This window comes from Callospermophilus lateralis, unplaced genomic scaffold, assembly GCF_048772815.1.
Source record: "Callospermophilus lateralis isolate mCalLat2 unplaced genomic scaffold, mCalLat2.hap1 Scaffold_194, whole genome shotgun sequence".
NCBI classification, from domain to species: domain Eukaryota; kingdom Metazoa; phylum Chordata; class Mammalia; order Rodentia; family Sciuridae; genus Callospermophilus; species Callospermophilus lateralis.
This window is the reverse complement of record NW_027512953.1, coordinates 934,781-960,861: the sequence shown is the minus strand read 5'-3', so window position 1 is coordinate 960,861 and position 26,081 is coordinate 934,781. Positions and strand designations below refer to the sequence as shown.

General features: G+C 37.9%; 1 pseudogene; it reads left to right on the top strand.

Moving 5' to 3' along the window:
• The first annotated feature begins 5,124 nt into the window (after positions 1 to 5,124).
• LOC143388555 (mucosa-associated lymphoid tissue lymphoma translocation protein 1-like) overlaps positions 5,125 to 26,081 on the top strand; it is a 74,589-nt pseudogene continuing 53,632 nt past the window's right edge.

Genomic DNA, 26,081 nt, shown 5'->3' with positions numbered 1-26,081 from the left:
CTGGCCCAGTCCAGCCTTGGTCACAGCCCAGCCTGCTTCTGGGCTGCGTGCTCCCTGGACACCAGGTAACAGCCCCTGCTCCTGGGCTTGGGGGGCAGGGTCACATCCCTCAGTGCTGCTCGACCATGACACCGGGACTGGGCACCAGGGTCCTGTTCTGGAGAACACTGGGCTCCTTCCCCACAGGCAGGTTCTCGGGTCAGAGCCACCTTCCCATGGAACTTTCTCTGGGGCTCAGGGTGGACAGAGCAGCACCCTCTGAAGACACCTGCTGGCCAGGCCAGGGACCCTGGGGGACTGTGAACAGGGCTCCCCAGCAGGGGGTGCTATGTATCCATGTGAAGCCCTCAGCCAGCCAGGCAGGACCCAGATAGGGGACCCAGCGAGGGGACCCAGTGATGGGGACCCAATGAGGAGATCAAGTAAGGGGACCCGGAGAGGGGACTTCTACACTATCAGGTGGTGGCTCCAGAACCCCTGGACCCCAATGCCACCCAGGGTGCCCTTAGCTCCCCCAGAAGCTGGGCAGACTGACACCAGCTGCCCTCAAGGCTGCAGGAAGCACTTTCGCCCTGATCTTCTTCGGTCACATCAGGGGACTTGGGGGGACCAAAGAATGCTGCCCATGAGCCTGGGCCATTCACTCGGATTTCATGGGCAAGGGAACAGCCAGTGGCAGGGACCCATGGGTGACCTGGTACTGTGGTCCCCTAGCTCCTGAGCCAGGGCTTCTTCATTGAGAGCCACTGAATTTCCCACTGTCTGCCACTCAGCAGCCAGTATGGGGAACTGGGGGGTCACTTCTGGCTCTAGCCATTCTGAGACACTTGGACCACAGGGTTCTTTCCTAATTCCTACCCCAGCATGCATTGTTGAGGACTTGTCCCCATGGCCCTCAACTGCTGGGGTGGAAGAGGCCCTCCTGCCACCTGCGCTGAGCAGGCCCAGGCCCATCTCCTGTTGAACCAGAAAGACAGAAAACCCCGAGAGTGTGACTTAGTAAGGCCCTGAGCAACTCAGTTGAGACCGTGTCTCTGAACAAAATACAGAATAGGGCTGGGGACGGGGCTCAGGGGTCAAGAGCCCCTGAGTTGAATCCCTTTCTTTTTACTCCTGATAAAGGAGCATCCAGGGGACTCACTGGAGCAGGGGGCCCAGGCTCTTCTAGGTGGTATGGGTGACACGAGGCCTTAGGCTCATCCATAAATCAGGGAGGTGCAGCCACCATGGGATGCAGCAGCAGATAGAGGAGGAGCCACCTGGTGAAGTCCCCAGGCTCAGGACTCAGGGAGGGACACCAGGGAGATAAAGGAAGATTGAAGATGCCGCCTGGTGCAGCAGGAAGGGACGAAGGCTGTCTGGTCCCTGTCCCCCACAGGGTTTGGGTCTTGAACACTCTGCCTGCTTAAGTCACTAGGAGTGGAAGACAGAAAAGTCAAGGTGACTTAGGTAAAGGGACAGCTGCTGACCTTCCCCCACCCACCCCCACTGAGCAAAGTGATGTCCTGGTCACCCAGGTCTTTCTCTGGCAGACCCTCAGGCATGGCACAGTCCCCGGGGAGCATACCTTCACAGCCCTGATGTTGATGTCATCCATGTAGATGATGTCCCTGGACTTCACAAGTTCTTCTGCAGACTTTCAAAAATGCTGGGATCGAGTTAAAGCAAAACCAACCAGACAAAGGGGGACTTAGACAACCATGATGCACCTTCCAATTCCTTCTGACCCCAAGGGAAGGCACCTTTCCATAAGAGACCTGAGGGGCCAGGCACAGCGGTTCACATCTGTAATTCCAGGGACTCAGGATGCTGAGGCAGGAGGATCACCAAGTTGAAGGGCAGACTCAGCAACTTTGTGAGGGGAGACTGTATCTCAAAACAATACAAAGCAAAATAAAAAGGGCAGGCTTCTGGCTCCATGCTTAAGGACTATGGGTTCAGTTCATAGAACTAAACACGAGAGAGAAACAGACATATAGACAGACACCTGAGGTAGCCAGCGACCCTAGGAGTGGGTGGGTATGAAGGTATGTGGCTGGGCACAAGAGCCTGGACTGGGGGGTTACCACCCCAGGAGGTGAACCTGAGGGTGACCATGTCTGCCTGCAGGGGACAAGACAACGTCAACATTACTCTTCCTTGCCTTGCCTTCAGGGGTTGCAAAGTTGTAGAAGCATTCTCAGAGAGACACAGCTGCCCTTAGAGGGGACATATGTCCATGGCCATGCCCCACGGCACACCCAGGATCACCACTACAGCTCCAGTCCTTGGGTTAGCAACACCAGAGCTTCCTGCTTAGCCACCTGAGGCTGCATTTGATGTGGCCCGTGATTCTGGCTCTCTGGGCCTCAGTCTCCTCCTTTATGTGGCAGCACCCAGAAGCATCCACAGAAGAGTCCAGCTCAGAAGGGGAAACAAAAGTTGGAATCCCCAAAACTGTCTGGGTCGGGAGGCTGAGGAAGGAGGATCACCAAGGTGGAGGCCAGTCTAGACAACATAGCTTGGCCCTGGGGCTGGGGCCCAGCTCAATGGCAGAGCGCTAGTTTGCTATGGCCAGGGCCCTGGATTTGAGCCCCAGGACCACAAAAGAGCAAATCCTAGCACCCTCCTGCCCCTCAGGGCTGTGCACAACCATCTCAGAATGACAGTGCTCTATGGGGCCTTGCTCTTCCCCAGGGGTGTGAATTGGCAAGAACAGCAGCCTCTGCAGGACCCAGCTGGCAGACAGGTCCTGAGGCTGAGCTTCCAGAGCAGCTGCTACAGATGGCCACCCTGTGGAAACACACCTGAGATCTGTCCCAGACCGTGTCCAGAGTCAAAGTGGGGTGACAGGGGTCATGACACAGACTAACACCCAGTGCAGGGCTCTCTCGGCAGGAGGGGCCCCCCAAAAGGCAAATCCAGAAACAAAGTTGGTTTGTGGTGGCTAAAGGCCAGGAGAGGGGACAGCAAGTGGCCATTCATGGGAATGAGGTCCCTTGGAAGCTCATGACAATGTTCTAGAATTAAGATGAGGAGTGTAACCTATGTCATGCATCAAAATCTTGTGGGCCGCACACACTTAAAATGGGTGGATCATGTTTCCAAATGCACCCCAAAAGAGCTGCCAAAAGCTCACCAGGGTCCAGCCTCTCTGGCCTCTTTGGGGCACTGTGCAAACAGGACCAGGACTGGGGAGTCCCCAGGCCAAGATTGGTAAGCCTCCTTCAAACTCAGACACTTCACAACTCCACAAAACGCACCTGAGCTCCTTCTGTCCCAATATCTCATCCATGTGGGGAAACTGCCCAGAAGGACTTGGGTTTTGGGGGGCTGGTGGTACCAGGGATTGGACTCAGGGGCCCTCGACCACCAAGCCCTATCTCCAGCCCTGTTTGGCATTTTATTTAGAGTCAGGGTAACCCTGAGTTGCTTAGTTCCTTGCTTTGGCTGAGGCTGGGTTTGAACTCACGATCTTCATGCTTCAGCCTCCCGAGCTGCTGGGATCAGAGGTAGATACCACCTTTGTTTTGGAAGACAATTTTCCTGTTCTCCATTAGGCTATTTTTTTCGAGAAGCTGGATGATGCAGACCGATGGATGTCTCAAATTTCCACTGTGTTCCTGTGTCCTCTCTCCTATGTGGAAGAGGTCAAATTTTCTCTTTTCTTCTCAGGCACTTTCATAGGGTTGATTTACCAGATGAACTGGCTCAAGGTGTCCTTACTGAGAAGGGGCCACATTCTCAGAACTTCATTAATCCAGGGTGGACGGGATGTGGTGAGTGATTAAAGAGAGAGAGAGAGAGAGAGAGAGGTTTGCAGAGCCACGCTCCTGAGATTAAGGCCCCTTTAGAAAATAGAAAAATAGCCCTTGGAAGAAGTGACATTTTCATGATCTCCATAAAGCATTGACCCAGAAACCACCTCAGAGAATCAAAGAACCATCAAATTTTAAAAGGGGGAAAGATGGAGAGATTCTATGGTGGATCGAGAGTGGTCTAGAGATGAGAAACTGAGCCACAGAGAGCTCAGAGGACTCACAGGGGTCACCCAGCACCAAGGGACTCACAGCCACCCTGGTCCTCAGCCAGCACTGGACACAGGATGACTGTGAAGCCTCTTTCTGAACCTGAAGAGTTGATCTGGAAAACAGGGAAATGAGATTCATGGCACCTGTACACACAAGCACACAGCTGCAAGGAGCCACAGGTAAAATACTTCCCCAAGCCTGCAGCAGGGTACCTGTCTATGTAGCAGAAGACAGGTACAGAGCTAGTGTGAGTCAATCATAAAAACAGTGGATGAGTAAAAATATTATGAAAAAGAAAGAAAAAAGAAAACAAAATAATGTCCACTTTGACTTTTTGGGGAGGTGAGGGGGCAGTACTGGGAATTGAAACCAGGGGTGACTTACCCTTGAGCCCCTTCCCCAGCCCCATTTTTTATTTTATTTGGAGACAGGATCTCCCTGAGCTGCTCAGGTCCTTGACTAAATTGATGAGGCTGGCGTCACCTTGTGATCCTCCTGCCTTAGTCTCCTGAGTGGCTGGGATGACAGGCGTGCTCCACTGTGACTGTGTGGCCAATAGTCATCATGTGGCAGATGAGATGGCAGAAAAAATTTCTTAATCACACAACTCCCAGGAGTAATAAGAAAAGAAAGAGCTACCTCATGAAGGGAACTACATCCATGCCCTCTACGAGGTGTCCCTTTGTACTACACGATGTTATCCTGAGTGTCCCATATGGCATCGACAGTGCAGAGGGCAAGGAAAGAGGGACTCAGAGGTCACACCACCTGCCCGGTGCCACAGTGCTGAGGACAGGGCTCAGGAAAGACTCCCCTTGATCTGCTTGATGCCCTTGGCTGTATTGAGCCCATTATCACGTGGCTGATGGTCTTGCCGTAGCCGCCCACGGGGTTCTCGGTCCCACATGGCGTCAGCTCGGTCACCTCCGCTCATAGACCTGCTTGGCCTCCTTTATCCGCAGCTCTGGGAGGGATGGCCGATGGGGACACAGTGAGAAATGGGACCATCCTTCTCTTCACATCCATCTCCTCCCCACAAACAACCTTCATACCTAAAACTGCCACAGCACAAGAACTGACAAGTCACCTTACAGTATAACCCAGTGACACCATCATGGCTGGAGAGCAACACTGCAGGGAGCGGTGGCCAATGCCTTTTATCCCAGCTCAGGATGGCGAGGCAGGAGGGCAAGCTGGAGGCCAGCCTCAGCAACCCAGTGAGGCCCTGATAAACTCAATGAGATCCTGTCTCCAAATAAATTCAAAAAAGGTCTGGGAGGTGGCTCCGTGCTTAGGTGCCCCAGGTTCAATGTCTGGTGCCCCTCCTCAAAAAAAAAAAAAATAGAAGAGCTGAGGGTCGCTGCTCTCCTGACAAATGGGGAGGTCACAGAGGACTTCTGCTTGCAGGCCACCATCGGGCTCCTTTTGAGCTGATATGGAAATGTCCCAAAGGCAGAGACACATTGCCACAGGATCAGACACTCAGGCCACTTCCCACTGTTCAAGGGGGGCATTATCTTATCACGCCATCCCTTGCCTTCTCTTCTTCAGAAACCCAACAAGGACAGGGACACTCAAGACTGGAAGCTAAGGGTAAGCTCTCCTCTGCCTGGGATCCACCCGAGAGCCTATAAATGGGGCTTTTGGAAAACACCCAAAAGACTAGCCTCATTCTGTGTTTGATGAACCAAATTTCCAGCACCTGAATCCCAAGACAAACTTCTCAAACAAAGTCCGGAGAAGCTGTGCACACCCCAAGTCCCAGCAGCTCTGGAGGCTGAGGCTGGTGGATCATTGGTTAGAGGCCAGCCTCCACAACACTGAGGCCCTGAGCAACTCAGGGAGACTCTGTCTCTAAATCAAATGCAAAATAGGGCTAGGGATGGGGCTCAGAGGTCGAGGGCCCCTGGATTCAATCCCTGGTACAAAAAAAAAAAAAAAAAAAGAAGAAGAAAAGAAATTTCCCAGACAACATGAAGGTATCAGAAAACTCTTTCCTGCTTGGAAAATTCTTGGCTTTCAAGTCTACTTTCAATTTTTTATAGAAACTTTTCTATTCTGCAAAGAGGAAATTCCTCCAAATGGAATGTCTGCCCATATTCATTGTGAGGGGACAGCGACATGAAATTCCCCCAGGAGGGGAAGAAAGGCATCCCTGTCTCTCAGCTACTCATATTTGTCTAGAAGTTTCTTGGTGGTGACCAGCAGACAGAGGAAGAACCTGTGGACAGTGGGCCCAGCTGTGGGCCAGGGGGCGAACTGAGGGTGGTGTCTCTAGCCACAACAGAACAAAGGACATGGGTTTCATCTGCTGGTTTAGGTTTCTAAGTCCCTGACAGGGACATTTATCATGTCAAGGGAGCGACACAATCAGGGACAGATGACCCTCTCTCCATCCCTCTTCAGCCTTGCAGGAAGTCAAATGTGTGGGGACAGCAGGCTCATGTCTGAGGGGAGGTCACGGCCTGCTCTTTCATTCTGTGGCAGGATCTAGAAATTTCTCTTCAACTGCTGCCCTCAAAAGCCCCTGCTGTGTCCCCTACCCACCCCACCCCAGGGGCCACTCCCAACCAAGGACCCTGGTGACCTCTACTTTTTCAAAATTTAAAGCATTTTAATTCCTGCTGAGCAACTCCAACACAAGCAACTGTGTGAAGGCCAGTTTTATCACGTTTCTGTCTCACAAAAAAATGTTTTTTTTTATTATTTTTTTAAATTGTAGATGAACACAATACATTTATTTTATTTTTATTCTTATTTTTATGAGGTGCTGAGGATTGAACCCAGGGCCCCACACATGCTAGGTGGGTGCTCTACCACTGAGCCCCTGCCCCAACCTAGAAAAATGGTGGGTTTTTTTAAATTTAAGATCTTAAAAATAATAATATTCAGGAATTTGAAAGGTTGTCCTACATTACTGGTTACACTTTTTTTTGGTTCTTTTTGGTACCAGGAATGGAATTCAGGAGCCGTCAACCCCTGAGCCCCATCCCCAGCCCTTTTTATATTTTATTTAGAGATAAGGTCTCACTTAGTTGCTAAGGGTCTGGCTAAGTTGCTGAGGCTGGCCTCCAACTTGTGAGCCTCCTGCCTCAGCCTCCTGAGCTGCTGGAATATTGTTCATATGTTTAATTAATGAGTCAAATAAAATCACTGGCACATGTTTAAATAAGGAAAAGTAAGCCAGGCATAATAGCACACATCTGTAGCCATAGTTACTCAGCATACTGAGGTAAGAGGATGGTTTGAACCCAGGAGTTCCAGGACTGCCTGGGAAACATAGTGAGACCCTGAAAATAGGAAATAAAAATGGAAAAGGAGAAATGAAGAAAAAACAATGGAGAGAAAAAATTTAAACATAAAACCCAGGTGTGGTTGTACAAGGTCTCAGCAACTTGGCGAGACTTTATCTTTAAAGAAAATATAAAAAGGGCTGAGGACAGGGCTCAGGGGTTAAATGCCTCTGGGTGCTATATCTGGTACCAAAAATTAAAAATAAAAAGCCTAAGTTCAATGTGACACAAAGCTTAGCTTCTGCACACAGTTCAGAATTAGAACTCTTCAGTTCAGCATTAGTGTCATACAGGGGCTGGGGGTGGCTCAGCAGCCATGGTCCCAAAAGAGAGAGAGACAGAGACAGAGGCAGAGAGAGACAGGGGGGGAGAGAGAAAAAGCAAGAGCCCCATAGTTGAATGCTTACGGGGACCTGCTGGGGAAGATCAAGGGGCAGATTCAGTCCCCCAGAGAGGCACTGCAGGAAGACAGAGTGCCAGCCACAAGGAAATCAGATGGCTGTGGGGGAAAAAACAGGGTCCCATGATATCTCCCCACTTCCAAACGCTGCACACTTCCACTGCATTCTCTTTCCTTCAGCATTAAATCAAAAGCTCCCCAAGTAGACATTTTAGTCTTATTTATGTATTTATTTATTTATTTATGTACTTATTTTTTTATTTATGTATTTGGGTACCAGGGATGAAACTCAGGGGCCCTTGACCACCAAGCCGCATCCCCAGCCATTTTTATTTTTTATTTAGAGACAGAGTCTCGCTGAGTTGCTCAGGGCCTCACTAAGTTGCTGAGGCTGGTCTCCGACTTCTGATCCTCCTACCTAAGCCTCATGCTTAAGAGGGATGTTTTACTTTTGATGGCCTTTCTTTAATATTTTAGTTCACTAAATAATCTTATGTGTCTAAACTATGACACTTTTATAAACCTACTAACCTCGATGTTGAGAAGACTTTTAATTTTTTCTTTACTAATGACATATATTTTACATATTGGTATTTTAATAAGGTAACATACTGCTATACTTTCAAGTGAAAGGAGGAAATTTTTTTATATGGATAATTTTTTAAAAAATCTGATTTAGTTTTTAAAATTTATTCAGTTTTGAAAAATATAGGACTTAACTCTTATTGTACATGAGGAAGGACTACTGAAAAATTTAGTAGTGAATACACTTTTTTTCTAATTTAAATAGCGAAGACCTTTGCTTCTTGCACTAGCATATTTGATGATTATCCTTTTGTTTTTTATTTCCTTCTTTGTATGATTATTTTTGAAATTGATATTACTTCAAATTTAGAACTATTTAAAATGTTAGGTTTAAGTAAGTACATAATCAGGTTTTTCCATTGTTTATATATAAGCGCGTACTCAGAGTACCATTTCATTGCAAAACATTTAGACATGCTGATCACAGTTTTAAAACTCAAATGTCCTAGAGTACAATTTTATAGAATCATGTAACAGCATATAATTTTGAAAAGTTACTCATAAAAGAATATTTATTGAAATGTTATCTAGAATGTTTAAAGAACACAACCTTCATGGAAATTCCATGACGATGGGGGCCTGATGTTTCTGTGCCTGAAGTGGGGCCTGGCATTCATGCAGCAGTAACTCAGTGTTTATTTAATATGTTCAATACATTCTTAAGCATTGGATTGTTTTTACTACTATTATGAATGCAATTGTTCTTTTGCTCATATTAATTCAATTAATTTTTATATATTAAATCTTGTGTGCTGACTTGGATTCATTTTTCTCTATATCAATCAACATATTTTCCTTCATTTTTCCTTTCCTTAGATACTCCTTTCCTAACATAAACTGATTTTAGTTATTGAATAATTCAATAATTATTTGTTGAAAATATATACCCTTTTAATAAGGCTAAATAATGCAGAGAAAAATAAAGAAAAATGTAAATGTTGATATCCATGTTTAACTTTGAGTCTAAATGTGTCTCTGTAGGTGTATTTATATTGATGTGCATTTAATCACAGAAAGAGAGATTTGGTTTTTATACAGATAAGTTTTCTCATCAGTTCATGTAAATAAATACAGTTCCACATCATTGCTTTTAGTGGTTGTCTCTTATTCCATGAACTATAATTTATCAGTCATTGCTAAATTGTTTCAAATTTGTAGCCATAAGTAATATTAATTATCCCATGTATAGCTCTGAGATATCCTTGTATGTTATTTTTTAGAAAATAATTCTTGACCCACATTCCTAAGATCCTAAAGAATATTTATAATAATTAAATTCTCATCATTGCTACATGAAAATTATAATTTTCCCATACTCTAGCTACAGCTGTTTTTTCAGAGTTTAAATCATTTACAATCTCTTTGAGTTATCTAAGAAACCTACTTAATTTAATGAAATGAAAAAGAATGGAAAAAAAGACATATAATTTTTTAAAATTATATGTCTTTTTCTTTGAACCAACCATAGGATTCAGAATTTTAAAGCATGTTAATGTTTTTTTCCCTATTTCAACTTTCAATGAGGAAATATTTTCAGAAACTGAATGGATAACTAACATATATTTTAATGTTCATCTCCATCATCAGAGAACTCACTACCCTCAGGCAAATAAATAATGAGCTTAAATTCTCAAAACATTTCTCTTGTCTGGAGTGAAAAATCTACCCTTTGAAATTTTTTACCAAATAAATGAAACTTGTTTCTGAGGCCTTGAATTTCATTTCAACAGCTTCTTTTACTTGAGAGATCTTCCTATGTAGGAAAGCATATACTGTGTCTCCATTTAGTTACCTGTTTCTGGAAATTTTCTAGAATGATTTAGGGATTACAAGAATCAGTTTCTATGGACTGAAGTTTGGTAAATGATCACAAATTGTTTTACTACTTTTGCTATGAGTTGTCAGAAGATTTGAAAACTTGGGTAATTTTTATAACATTCAATAATGAATACTAAGATTTTAAGGAAAGAATTTTTTTAAAAAAAATTAACAATTTGAAGCCAGTGTAAGAAACATAGCAAGACACTGTCGTTTTTTAAAAAAAGATAGTAGAATGAATCAGATATTTCTTTCCTATGTGCATGAACAAATACACAACCACTGTAATTCTACATTATGTACAACTAGAAGAACGGGAAATTACATTCTATATATGTATAATATGTCAAAATATATCCTGTCATATATTACTAATTAGAAGAAATAAAAAGAAAAAATAACGCAAATAAATAAATACAACTGGAGTAATCTGAATATATTAAATACAGAATAACAGAAATTTCCTTCCTCTGGTTGGAATGGTGAGCAGAAAAACTACATATAAAGAAGTGGTCACTCTCTAGTAAAAGTGTTTCAAACTTGTATGCTGCTTGCAAATCCCAAATGATTCATTAGATTGTCACTTGGTTATACTTTAAAATAGGTGTGCAAAAATTAGAATGTAATTCTCCATGTTTATATTTTCTTCTTGAAAATAATTCACATAACCCATTTGAAGCATTTATTGGTTTTACTCATCATGATTTTATTGACTTTGACAAGTGTAGTTGGTTAATCAATTAGTAACATTATGTTTATATTTCAATGTAAAAAAATGGATAAAGAGTAAACCTATGTCACTCAGTTGAAGGAATGTGAAGATTTTTACTTTTTGGTTTTAGAAAAATAAATAAATAAAAGAAGTAATGTTCTGACCTCTCTCTATAGAACACATAAATATTTATAAATGCTTAGATTTTTCTCTTCAGTTGCCTACTGGATTTAACCAGGATTGGATGAATAGTAGTTTGAACTCTAACAGCCTGTGGCTTTTTGACTTATGCTGTATTGTAATTATTGCCTTTTGGCTAAGACATATCTACACCTTGCACCTTCACTGAAACGATTTTTCAAGTCTTATTAAAGTTAAAAAATAGCCAATAAATATAGCACAAGGTAAATATGAACATCGCCATTCCAGACTGGAGGCCCCACCACCCTTCCATCTATTGTTCATTTACCTTTAGGTGTCTGCAATGGGCAGGTGCTTCTCTTTCTCTTTTAAATGTGAATGATGAATATATTTTATACTATTTCACATTTTGACAGTCCTCATTACATTTTTTCAATATTATGCAGTTGATGGGAAGTCAGTTTTTCTGTATATAATAGATTCCATCATTTGCTCAGTAATGTATCTTGCCAGTGAATATATTACAATAGCACATCCCAGTGGTTTGAACAGAAAGAGCTTAAGCTCTTATCTGGACCCCAGTCCTGTGTTTATTTCTTTCTCTCTCTAATGGGCTCCCTACTCATGGGAAAAAAAATGTTGTCAAATGATTTTTTATTTCCTTTGATCCCTATCCCACACCCTAATGAGATAGTAAAGAGAGCACTTTCTTGCAAACATTCAAATGTGGATTATTTGTGCAAAATTTTAATTTAGTAATAGACATAATGATAATGTTTCTTTATTAATTAACCTCAGCAGACCTAATATGAAAGGCTGACACCTGAATATTTTTAAAGATCATGAAGTATTTTGGCACAATTTCACATTATTGGCCATTTCAGATCATTATCATAAAAATAGAAAATGCACTAGACTTGCCTTAAAAATTAAAAGAACGAGAATGTGAATTTTAGAATGTAATTTTTGTATCGTATATATTTGCATGTATAGGATATACATTCAATTGCTCAGATAATGTGAACATTGAGAAATCAGGTAAAATACAATACTCTTTTTCAGAATCACATGAACTTCTCAAACATTCAGCTGGTGCCTAGTCATGTATTATTTTAAGGTTCTTTAATCTATTTTTAGAATCAACTTATTAAGATTTTTCCCAAGTCTATAAAGACTAATAACTTTTTAACTGCTAAAAAGTTTTATGTCAGTTGTGTAAAAAATGATTGACCAGTTATTATTTGAGCATCTTATGTCTGTTTTCTAAAGACAAAAATCTTCTTGTTGGTTTTAAATTACTTTCTTAGATAAACACTTATTTTAGTCTCCACTGGATCCTTCTCCCCTATTTGTTGCATACATTTGTGCATAGGATTTCTAATAAAAGCATTCTTCTTTACTTCTTGAAAGATACTGAAACATCAAAATAAATGATACAGACTTAAGGAAAAAAAGTATCTCTACCTTTGGGGACACTGGGAGCAGCTTCATATCTGACTCTACTCACTTTTCTCTGAGATGTCAGTAGCACGTTCTTCCAAAGTCTCTGTCACTTCCACTTTGCCATCCAATCCATCCCTATTGGAAAAAAAATATTCAGAGCATCCCATCCCATCCCACCTATCTTATCTATTTTATCTTTGGGCAGATGAAATTGTTAGTAAGCCAAGTGAAATGTTTTCAGTTGCTTTACCCGTATCCAGTGGGAATTCCAATTGATGACTAAGAAGTTAAAATCTTCCATTTTACTAAATTTTTGCTGCATTTTGTCAGCTTTATCTGTGTTTTGGAGTTGTCTGGGAAGCACCATTCTATTATCCCTGTTTAGCCACTGAAACCCCTGCTATACTCTGAGAGAGATTTTTTTAAAATTTTTAAATTCTACTCTCATGTAATCTCACCAATATTCTTCTGCTTTCAAGATTGTGAATGAACACTCAAAATAATACCATTCAAAATATCATGCTGATATGTCAATAGCTATTTAATGTTTTGAACAACTAATAATAAAAAATAAAAAACATTGCTCTTTGTTTAAATTTTAACACTAAATAAAGAATAATAAAAAGTCATTTCTAGTTATAAAAAAAATCATGCTGCTCTGTGTCCCCATTGTAACTATCTGTTTTAATTTTCTTGTATATTTTGGTAGTTTTATCTTTTCAGTGCTTATCTTACCATTAGTAAAGCTCAATTCTAATTCTCACCTGTCTTCCTTTTTAGGGAAAGGTATAAGAAATACCTACTACATTTTGTTTAACTTAAAAATGCTAGAAAAATTAAACTAACAGTACATGCAGTTTTCATCACATATTTTAAATATGTGTTTCTAAATCACTTATCTTTGTAGAAACATTAAATACTTTCTAATATGTCCATTCCTTTTCCATTTGTGTTAGTCTTCTATTATAGCCTATTGTTATTTAAAGCTATTTTCATCATTCCTGCTAACTTTTGAAGAAAGGTGCTTTTCGTATGATTCTAATCTGAGCAAGACCCCATTGGTTTTGTGTCATAGTTCTTATACATACTTGGTAATTATAGTCTTCTAATTTCAGAATCTAGTCAAAACCATTTGTCTTTTTTCTTCCATTTAATGTGGATTCTAAAGTTTCTGACTGCCTTCTTGCTCAATTCCACTGAGTTGTTATTTATAGTTATTAAACAAATATTTCTTTCAGATTGCCACAAAGTTTTCTTTGAAATCCTCTCCCCAAATTGAACATAACTTGAAGATGAGTCTTGTGCTATTTAAAAACATTTTTCTTTCTTCCTATAATCCTAGTGAGATAGGCACTAATAGCCCTGAATACCATTCCATCATTTTTAGTATATTGACAAAGTTGACATTATCACTAATTAATTTTTGAACATTCCATCACATCTAAAAGTAGCTCCACTTCCATTAGCAACTTCCCCGCCCCCTGCATTCTCCCTTCTCTCAGACTCTGGCAAACCACTAAAATAGTTCTGTTTCTAATGACTTGCATATTTTAACAGTGCATGTAAATCAATAATGCAAAATCTGGCAATTGTACATGGCTTCTTCCTAGAATGTGTTTTCAGAATTCACCCATTTTGTGACATGTTTCAACACATCACACTTTATGGATGGATAATATTTATTATATTAATATCCCATATTTTATTTATCGATCCATCAGTGATTGGTCATTTAGATAATTTCTACCTTTTGTTTATTCTAAATAATGTTATTCTGAACTTTTGTGTGTATATTTTCAGGTGAATATACATTTTTATTTCCTTTGGGCTTACACCCAGGAGTAGAATTGGTGAGTTCTATGATAACCCTGATTAACACTTTGAGAGACTGCCAAACTCTTTTTTAAAAGTGGCTGTACCATTTTGTAATTCAAACAGGAATGGTCCCTATTTCTCTGCACACTCCCCAATACTTGTTATTGTTTGCCTATTTATTTAATTTTTTTAAGTTTTCCTAGAAAGGCTATCTCACTGTGGTTTGGGTTGGCATATCCCTAGTCACTAATAGTACTGAAGGTTTTTTTGTGTAATTATTAAAATTTGCATATTTTCTTTGGAGAACTGTCCCCATCCTGTGCCCAAGTTTTAAATTGGTTTGTCATTTTACTGTTAAATTTCAAATACTTTGCATATTCCAGATAAAAATCACCCACTTAATATACAAATTTCAGAGATTCTATTTCACTCTGTGGATTACCTTTTCATTTTCTGCATGGTACCTTTTAAAGTACAAAGTTTTTAATTTTGATAGAGTTCAAAATAGGTATGTTTTCTTTTGTTTAATGTGTTTGGGAAATTACTTCTGAGAACCTATTGCCTAACATAAGTTCATAAATAATTGAATCTATGATTTCGTCTAAGAATTTTGCAACATAACAATGAAGTTTGAAACAAAGTACAAATCCTTCAACTTTTTTTCCCCAAAATATTGGCTATTCAATGTCCTATAATTAATTTGAAATGTGGTAAATATGCTTCAGGACCACTACTTCTTAGGTAACATTTAGTAACCATTAGTGTAAGTTATGGCTTATGGTTTTCTTCTTCTTTGTTTCAATTTTCATTTTATGAAGTCGCTAGCACTATACAAATATCTCATAACCTTTTCCACATTATAGATGGGATGATTATTGACTTGACGTTGCATAAAGAAGCTCAGTATTGACTTTATACTGCCAAAAATTCCCAGGCTTGATATGGGCATTGAGAATTGCCTTCCAGAGCCATTTACCATATATTGTCATTTTAGATCCCCTACAATAGTGACTTGTATGATGTAGTGCAAATAGAAGGTAAGAACTGACTCTAAATGGTTAAACTTAATTGATGGCTCAAGTTCTCAGTGATGGTCTAGCTTCAGACTTCCTAGTATAAAGAACTTTCAAAAAACAACATTCATCTCTCTCTATGTATTGTTAATCATTATTATGAATTAATAGTTGTTTCATTTTTAATTCACGATGAATTATTTATCCAACTTATCCAAAATTGATGCTCAGATTTATGCTGAATTTATTATAAATCCATTAGCTGTACCATATTAACTAGTCGATCTGCAAGTTCACAGAGCTGAGAAATACTCTGCTGGAGATTAGAGAACATCTAACAAACACTATTTATTTTCTACACTTTCCAGGAGAAACTCTGTGGCTCAGTAATCGGGTGATAATCAACAATTAATTGAGAACTATTTTTCCTGCAACTCTTTGTGATAAAATAACCAGAGTAAGTATAAATACCTCATAACAGGTCTATATGGATATATTTTGGCATTTTTATCCAGTCTTGTGATTGCTCTTAGAGTACTTTTACTATCTTTAACAACACAGAATTGATTTTCTAAATGAAATGCATCACAGAAAACGTGTCTAGTTCATAATTTTCCTAACACTTTATGTAGCTATCTTAGGACAAGCAGTCCTCTAACACTTATTTGCCCTTGAGATTTAGAAGAAATCATATCTCTAGTGCTCATAATAAGGAGCTTATTTAACTGAGTTCAAGTTAGCTTTGAACAAATGGATTAACAAGCACCTTATTAACATTTTAATTTACATTTTATTTATCACATTTAATAGAATCAACTTTGTTGTTTCATGGTGGGGAAAGCATTAAATTTCAAGGGTAACTTTGGGTACCATTAATTTCAAATATTTTTATTGTTGGTTTTCATATTTACCATAATTATATACCATGTCTAGCATGGAAATATAAGGTGCATAATATAAAATTTTGCTGTTAAAAACCATTTAATTATCCAACTAATTAAAAATATATTTGTATAGCTTGTGGATTTTCTTACCACAGTAAGAATGCTTAATTAAGATAATTTAAGACCTTTAGTTCTTTCAGAATATAACTTGATAGTTATATATTTTCAAATCTGGAAAAACAGCCTGGAAATCTGTTGATAATTTTTTGACTTATGCTTTTATTATTCACAATACCTTTTTCCCTTTGTGTCTTCAGTATTTCTGCTATTTGCATTTGACAATATTCTGATTGCACTTGTTAAAGATATATAAATTTATTGGTAAAGTGCATTGGTATAATGAGAAAATTGCTATGTAATCAAGAAAAAAATTATTCTCTATATTGTAGTCTTATTTTTATACCAATGAATAAAAGACTGATGAAGAAAATGTTGCAAACACAAATGTTAAATTTAATAGAGAACAAGAAACACTTGGAAATATTATGTGTATTTAAACCCTTTACCAATAGCCTTGCCCTTAAAGCATGCAGTTTGATTACTTAAGATATTATTAACTTTTTTGTTTTATTTAAAAAATTGATGTCAAATATAATGCTTGAACTCTAATTGTTCTTATTAAATAATTGATAAGTTATTTATTTATTTATTTAATTTTTAGTACTTGGCGGACACAATATCTTTGTTTGTATGTGGTGCTGAGGATCGAACCCGGGCTGCACGCATGCCAGGCAGGCACACTACCACTTGAGCCACATCCCCAGCCCAATAATTGATAAGTTTCATCCAGTTTTATATTGGCAATCATAAAGAATTGATATACTTGGAGACACAAGTTTAATCCCTTATAGATTTCTGAATAAGGCAAACAGAATGCATATTTTTAAGGTCCTATATTCCATTTACAGAATTAGCAACTTGTCAAGATATTTTTCAGATTATATCATTAAAACAGTAAAAAGTAACATTTCTTTAAAATGAGACAAGTGATGTAATTTTAATGACAGGTACTGTTAATCTCAAGCAGCCAGATATAGTTTATAATGCTTAGTAATTACAGCAATCTTTCTTCTCTTTCACTAATTATTCCAAGAGAAAGAAGTAAAAGCTTTAAGAATGGGCACAAAAGGCAGCTATATTGGCTCTTTTTTGTAAAGCAAATAGCTTTCAAATCATTCCATTAACTGTCATCAGAGTACAAAAAGAATTAATAAAAATGATATCAATTTTAAGGGCCTGACAAAACTTCATGAGAAAAACAATTCCATCATAAAAAGAAAGAAATTAAAGGTACTGTCCTTGATTCTGTAAAGGGATTTCATGTCCTCTCTCTCTGTACATCTACATTTGTGCTGTACAGTATTATTTTTTATACATGTGTTAACTTCTTCTAGCATATATACTGGAAGCAATTAAATTGTCTAATGTACTAATTAATCAGCAGATTCCTGCATATTTTGTAACTACCTGAGTCCTCTTATCTTCAAATAGTGTCTGTTAACATATTTTCCTGATTTTGGTTAGAATCTTGTGTAGAAATGTATAGAATCATAACAGGCAACTAAGTCATGTATTACTTAAAAACTAAAAAAAAAAGACAAAAGTTGGCAAGGACATAAGAGAAAATGTATTTTGTTGATTATGAATTTAACTGTCCAAGAAATTCAAATTAATATCATTTTTTGTACAGTTGTTCTTAAGTACCTACTAAAATAATTATCATGCTTACTGAAGAAAGAGAAAATGAATGATGACACAATGTTCTTGAGACAGACAGAGGGCCTGGGAGGTGACAAGTTCTGAGTTGGACTTGAAGGATGGCTTACTACAGTGATTTTGCTTAATGCTCTTTAGACAAAGAAGAGATGGCCCTTAACATACATATATAGATTTTCTGAGTAGAAAATCTGTCACATCTATAACTGTTCTCTAGGAAACTTAGCATAATAGACTATGAGCAACTGTTACCAGTTGAAATTTAATGTTTGCTTTGAGTCTTATTCTTGTGAAAGTGTGAACTCTCTCCTTGTTCTTGATCTCAAATTCTTTCTCTCTGTCTCAAGAACCTTGTGCCATCATTAATTTTCTCTAACTTTAGAAATCAATTAGCATGTCAGATGTACTTAAAAACAACTGTACAATCAATGGTATTATATTAGAATTTCTTGAATATATTTCATTCAGACTCAACAAAAACATATTTTCTATTATGTCCCTATGGAATGACTAATCTTCAGAAGCTGAACTCAAACTTTTGTAGATATGATTTATATTAGTACAATTGCTTATGGTAATAATTAGCATCTTAAGGTCCTATTTTGTGTCAAGTCATACACACACAAAAAATGGTATAAATTGTCTATTTGTCTCATAATAATCATAAAAGTTGTCATTACTTCCATTTTTAGAGAAAAAAAACTTAGGTTTGAAGAGAATATGTAATTAGTTTGCAGCTACATATCTTGAAATAATAGAACAGTAGTGGACCAAAAACCATGAGCTTCCTTGAATATTATTTTCCCAAGGCTCCCATTAGATAGGCTAAAGTGGTAAGACGTCTCTCCCAATTGGTGGCAGAATCAGAGCAGTCCCTTGTCATTCCAAATATTCTTCCTATCAGTTTTATAGTGCATTCTTCATAGAATCAGGAGGGGCTAAGTTAGCATACCATTCTCTCTGACTCACAAATATGATTGGCCCACTTTCTTTAGGACATATGAGAGATGACACATTTTGACATGTAAAATTGTCCTACTAAAAGATCTGTCCTAATTAAAATGTTATCCCAAAACATTTTAAATAAATTTTAAATTGAATTAATGCTATCCAAAACAATCATAGATTTTCTTGATCATTTGACTCTGCCAAAACTATGAAAGATCAAGAGTTTATTCTATTTGGAAGGTAACAGTTGAGACTGCTGCAGTTCCTTGTAGGCTGGCAGAAGACAAACTCCTGAGTCTGGCACAAAGAACTTTATTTCTCATGGTATGAGCGTTGACCATTTGTTTCAGTTATTTTTTTGCCCCCACATTTCTTGGAGGCCATGTGAATGGGCTGATAGAGATGCTTGAATGTTCAGTATGTATTACAGAAAAGTTGGAGAGGAACCCTGAGTGTAGGGAACCCAGTCTTTGTATTGAACACTTCTGTAAGGAGTTTGCTCATCTTTCTTTCTCTTGACCATAAGCAAACTTGCCTTGCTGTGGAGGGAGACAATGTATTTTCCAAGAATGTTTGCTATACAAACATCCAGGAAAAGATACTTTGAAAAACAAAAGCAGCCAATATCTTACTACACAAGACATACAGACATATAAGGAATCCATAGAGAATTGTCTCCGAGCCGGCTCAAAAATTCATATCTTTGCAAACACTGGGCATTTTGCTGGAAGCTTTTTAAATTTTAATTGCTTGGTATACTATGCTACTTAATCAGCATCCTTGCTTAGAAACACATTTTGATCTTATTATGCTGTGGGTATGATTATTATATGAATCATAAATGATGGTATGATATGATCACCACCTTAAAGTAGGAGCAACCTTTTTCTCTTCAATTACATATAATTACCTTTAGAAAAATTGTATTGAAAGACTAATTTTACATTGGTGTGTCATTTAATTACATATCACTGGTGACATGAAAAATTCAAAATATTCTATAAATGTTCCTCAAAAAGAAAAAAATACCAAGACAGTTCTCACCCCAGTATTGTCAAAATCATGAGTTGTGGATCTCTCAGTTTTTTATGTATAAACTCTGGTTACTATTATACCAACAAAGCTTCCAGCTTTTCTCTTGGAAAAGTTGTGGAAGACTCAAAGATCCATTGGCTACTGCTTCAAGGACACTACTTGGGCTCACATAGGTTTTTTGAAAGATTCTTTCTTTTGTGAAGAAAGCTCCATAGGCTTATGTTGTTTTCTCTCCTTCTGGGTTCCCATGAAGTCACTCATCCCATCCCTTGATTTTTATTTATTTTTTCTTTTTCTTTTTTTTAATTTAATTATGATTGCAGAGTGTGAAAAAAAATCTTCCTCAATATTCTCTTTCTAGATACTTTGGAAAACAATCACAGAAATGCTTTTATGTTGAAGGATTTTTAATAACAATCACAATGGGAAAAATAACTGAGATTGACTACATATTTCAAACATCCCCTACTATCAAAAAACAATCTTCTCTGTGTTTCCTAGAAAGTTTGTCCTAATAGTCAAGTATGCAGATGTAGCCATCATCTCATCATTTATTCATCTTGCAAGTAATTCATGGGCTCGTATTTGGTTCCAGGCACTTGCATTGGCTGAGGAGATTGCACAGCAGCAAAGCATCCACAACAATGGTTCTCCTCTTAGTCGCCAGGGTTAATTTCTTGTTTCACTCTGTGAAACCCCCATCTTTACTCTCCTTACAGTATTTCATTTCCCAGTCCCTGCCTATATTCCTATGCATGTCTTTCAGTTTGAATCTGTAGAACTTGCAATACCTTTTTCTAAATCCTGTTAATGTTAAGTGTGAGGAACACCATACCATCTACTGGTCCAGGTGCCACAGGTCCACAATTTCCTGCTGAAAGAAATTAAAATGTACATTTTGACATTCATATGAGCAGGTAGGCAGAATCAAATTTTGTAGACTGTTAAGGTCTGTAAACAAGTCTGGATGGCGCCTGGCAAAATGCCAGAGGGAGTGGTTTGTGAAGTAACAAAAGCAAGCTATTAAGTGTGGAGATTCCTTATTGGTTGACTGCTGTATCTATTTTATGCTAATTAGATAAGCTGTGTAAAATGTATAAATATCACTCAGATCCTACAATAAACGGCTCTCATTCCTGCTGCATCAACTTCACAAGTCATTCGTCACCCCCCCCCCGACAGTAGACGTAGGTGAGAAAATTGAAGCAGGAAGCCAGGGTTTTCTCTGTGTGTCTACAGGTACTGAGGACTAACTTTAAAAGGCAAAATAGTTCTAAAGCCTAAAAAACTGGAGTGTGAGGTTTTTTTTCATAGTTTTTAAAGCAAATTGAGGGTGGAAACAGAGAAATCTGAGCCAGGGTTACATTACTTTCAAATATTAGACTGGTAATAAATGAGTAGAAAGGCATTCAAGGAGGAGAGGAATGCCAGGTTGAAATAACAGTCCCATAGGATGTATAGAAACTAAAGAAGGTTTAAAATGATTGTAAAGTATTAGGCTAAGGTCAGAAAAAAAAAATGGAATTTTTCTCCAAAAGGCAAGTGGCACAAATCAGGCTAATTATTTCATCTTTTTAATTTTTTAATTTAATTTGAAATTGCAATCCAGATGTCAATGCAATTGTACCCTAGTTTCTTAATACCAGCATATTAGACTGTTTGAATGACTAACAAAATGTCATGGACTGGGTGGCTAAAAGAAGAAGTTTATTTTCACACAGTTCTGGAGCCAAGAAATCCAAGTTCAAGGTGTTAGCTGATTTCATTCTTTAGTGATGCTTATATACCTGGTTTGCAGACCATGATCTTTCTTCCTGTGTCCTTACATGGAGACAGGAGCGGGGGGAGCAAGCGCACACACAAGAGTGTGCTTTCTCACATCTTTTCTTAAAAGGACACCAGTTCCATCATGGAGAGACAATCTTCATGACCTCATCATCTAAATCTAATTACCTCCTAAGGCCCAATTTCTAAATACCATCACATTGAACAAATGAAAATAAATTTTGGAGAAACACAATTTTGTCTATAGAATTCTTTCCCCTGGCTTCCCAAAATTCATGTCAGTCTTGCTTAGGACATACATTCATCCATTCCAACAGTCCCCCCAAACTTAACATGTTCCAGCATTAACACTACAGTTAAGGTCTCATCAAAATATTATTTAAATTAGACATGGGTGAAACTTGAGAGTTTTGGTGGGACTGAAAATCAGTACAACCACTGTGGAAAGCACTATGGAGATTCCTCAAAAGGATTGGAACCAATATAAGCCCCAGCTATCCTACTAAAACCATGAACCTGTACATGAGACAGGTTCTATGCTTTCAAATACATGAGATAGGCCTAGACATAGGATAGGCATTCCCATTTCATAACAGAGATAGGCACAGAAAGGACATTCCCAATCCAAAATGGAGAAATGGGAAAGGAGGTATGAGAGACAAATACATATAAAAACCTTGAAGGTGAGTTTTATCATATTTTAAGGGGCAAGAACAATCCTCTTTGGCTCCATGCTGTGCCTTTTGGACTTACTGGGGCAGAAATCTATACAAAGCATTAAGTTTAACTCATACCACTAGGTTTCCATGTCCTGTGGAAAGGTGGAGGCTCCCAAGATGTTGTGAATGTCATCAAACTCAGCTTCTTATGGTTTTGCTCTGCCTCTAAACACCTCCCTTAGGTTGTCCCAGCATTTTTTGCACTACACACTGAAGAAACTCAGCTAAGAAATGCATCCTCACAGCTAACATTCATGAGTGTGTCAAATGTCAAAATTTATTAAAGATTTCTGGAGGGGGTTTAAAGAACACAAGTAACAAATATTTAAAAACATGCATTGAATTGAATACCAGTCATTTCAATGTCCTTTTCCCATACCAATTCAGGAGAATTTCTACTGGCAGATTTTTTACACTGTCCTTGCTTCCATACAGTGCTCTTCATGTTCTTGTTGCTCTTCATTTTCTCTGTCCTCCCCTTTCCTCTCCTGAATTAACCAAATCATCTTAAATAGCTTACATTCACCTTTCTTGACTTCTGCTGACATTTCTTTCCATGCTACTAATAGCTCATGTTCAGGTACAATTGGCACATCAAAATATTTCCTCAAAAATAGTTTCCTGCCTAGGAAGGATCATGATACCAAATGTTAAGGTAGGTAATATTTTCATGTATAATATGTTTCTAGTATACAATATGAACAAAAGAGCACAAACAATTAAAATCTCTAATGTTACCATTCCCAATAAATTCTGTTTCAAATACCCCACATCCTTTTATTCTATAATTTATTTATATATGCAAATATCCAAACAAAATTGAATGCTTCTTAGCATATTAACTGATCATTTGTTTCATCTACTTTAACCTAGCCATTTTTTTCAATAATGCAAAATATTTTTTCTACTTCATTATTTGTAAAGTTTCTTAATATTTTACTGTAAGAATATAGCTTAGTTCTTTGGTGATCTAGCATGGCATATGCATGTTTGTGTTTCCAAATTTTTGCTAATTTAAAACACTTGGAAGCACAATTTCATGCTTCTGTATATATGTATATGTGTGTATATATATATATATATATATATATATATATATATATATATATATATATATATATATTCAATGCTCTGTATATATACACCATGATTTTCAAAGATAAATTCCCCAAAGTGAGATAGCTACATCAAAAGATATTTGTTGCTGTCTTTGAATAGTGTTGCTAAAGCCTTTTCTGGCAGCCCAGCCAGAGATAACCCACCTTGTGTTTAATGGGGCCATGTCCTCTAGGCAGATGTGGATTCCAATGGGTCCCTGGTAGAGCAAATCTAAGCCAACTGTTATTTATTGTGGTCAAAAAGAGGTTAGAACTTCAAAGTAAATCTTGTTTCTTGGTAACCTAGGGACAGGGACAAGGCATTTTTTCATGCATGCCCACTACTCACAAAGTATATAAATTCTCAGAGACAAATATATTGCTACTCCTACTCCATTTAAAGATGAACATGTTCACACACACACACACGCACAAACACACACACAATATAATGGTTCACACAGAGCACCTCAGTGCATACAAAAGATACAGTTGTTGCTTCAAGCAGTTTGAAGGACTCTTTTAGTTTAAAGTTTAATTTAGTTTAGATGTTAGTTAAAAAATCCTTTAGCTTTCTGCAAAATTCTGAAGTGTGCAAGAATCACCCTTTCTTCCAGTGACAAATTTAAAAGTAAATTAATACATAGAAATGTGGAGAGGTATTTGTGTGAAGTGGCACTAGACAATTGTTATCATTGCAGTATCTGTAAGTATCCTCTCAGATGAGTAACATATTCCCTGTTGTGTCAAGTGCCTTGTAGTTGCATTACATCCTCCCTCCCATTAAAGTACCACTTAGTACAATGGGGTGCAATTAAGCCAATCGAGCCTTGGTGGTCTGAAAGGTGGTTCTCTTCAAAGTGCTTCATATACTCCTCTGTGTTAATAATGGATGGTTTCCCCATATTATGCTATCATTGGTTACTCAGTAGTAAGAAAATATTCCAGGTCTAGTCTAAATGAGACAGAAGTGATTCTATTTCATTAGCATATTCTTAATTCAAGTTTTTTTTGTTTTGTTTTTAATAAACATAGCTTTTGTTTTTCTTCCTTTTTCATAAGGACTGATGTAATAGTATTATACTTAGATAGTATATTCTAGTGTTTTTTGGGAAAATGATTTCTGGATCTTCCCCTGAGTTTATTTTATTCTACTCTCCTGTGTTTTGTCCTTTAGATTGAATTACAAATTCATACAGATGCAGTTATTTCTATTTTAAGTATAGCCCAAATATATTATTGATGCTCAGATGTATTAATAATGATAATGACAATAACTTTTATTCCCAAGAAAGTATTTGCTGTACTTTAGATTACATGACATCTTTCTGGTAAGGTGTGGTCACTGATCGATTTATGTATTCTCAAGTTCTAAAATATTTTTCTACATAGCTTTTTTGGGGGGAGGGAGCTAGATTTTTCTAGTACTTACAGATTTAATTTTTTCTACCTATAGACTGATATGAAATACCTTTCAATATCTTAGCCATTTTCAAGTTATAATAATTTCCATACCTCTCTTAATTTATCAGATCTATTTTTACCAACTACCTTTCCCTCAGGTTAGAGTACTTATAGCATTCTATTGTCCTTCATTATCCTGATGGTTAGTACTTTATCCCATTTTATCTTGTCCCTTCTAAATTTGAATTAATGCTGAATATTTTTATTTGTCCACCATTTTTATTTATTTCTAGTCACAGTTTTTGCTTAGCTTTCCTTGTATTACCCTCAACTTATTTTTTTTTGAGTAATAGAAATTTTGTGTAGTCCTTTTGAATATGTTGTACCTATGAAATAATGTAGGGTAACTTAGTCATTTCCCCAATTTTGTTGTAGTATGCCCTGTGTGGATTGTTGAACTCCTTTATGTTTCTCCTTTATATTTACATAGCAGAACATTCTTAAGCAATGAATGAAGTAATTTGATTCTCTCCATTCCCCTCTCACCAGCCTCAGAAACCAACACAAACTTTTTTAGATAGAATTGGTTCCCAGAAATTCTGGGTCAGAATGTGCAGGTGTGCACTTACACATAGAAATGATGTTTTCCTCTAAGAACCAGCTCCTCCAGGTGTGGGCCATGACATAAACACTGGTTCCAAAGGCAGAATATCTGCTTCCACATCAGACCTGCTGAATCAGGATCTGCATGGAACAAGATCTTTAGGTGAGTCCTGTGCACATTCAAGTTTGAAAAGCCCCTGTCTAAGGTCTTACCCTGGATTACTTTTAGGATTACACACTGGGTTTTAGAGGGATCTTTTTCTCATCTGGGAGTTGAATATGGGCCAAATGTTGAATGGCTGGATATTGAAATTAGCCTTTTTTTTAATTCAGGGTTAGGGGCCAAATATTATCATTGTAGAATGTCTTAAACAGGAAAATAAATCTGAAATTTTACCAAAATATCAAAACACATTATATTAATTATTTACATATAAAGATTCAAAGTTTTATAATTTTTGGGCGGCTAGGGATTGAGCTTAGGGCATTGTGCATGCTAGGCAAGTGCTTTTCTACTGAACAACATTTCCAGCCCTTAAAGTTTTATAACTTGACGTTGTCATTTAGGAAATAGTCACTTTTTTAAAAAAAGACTGTGAG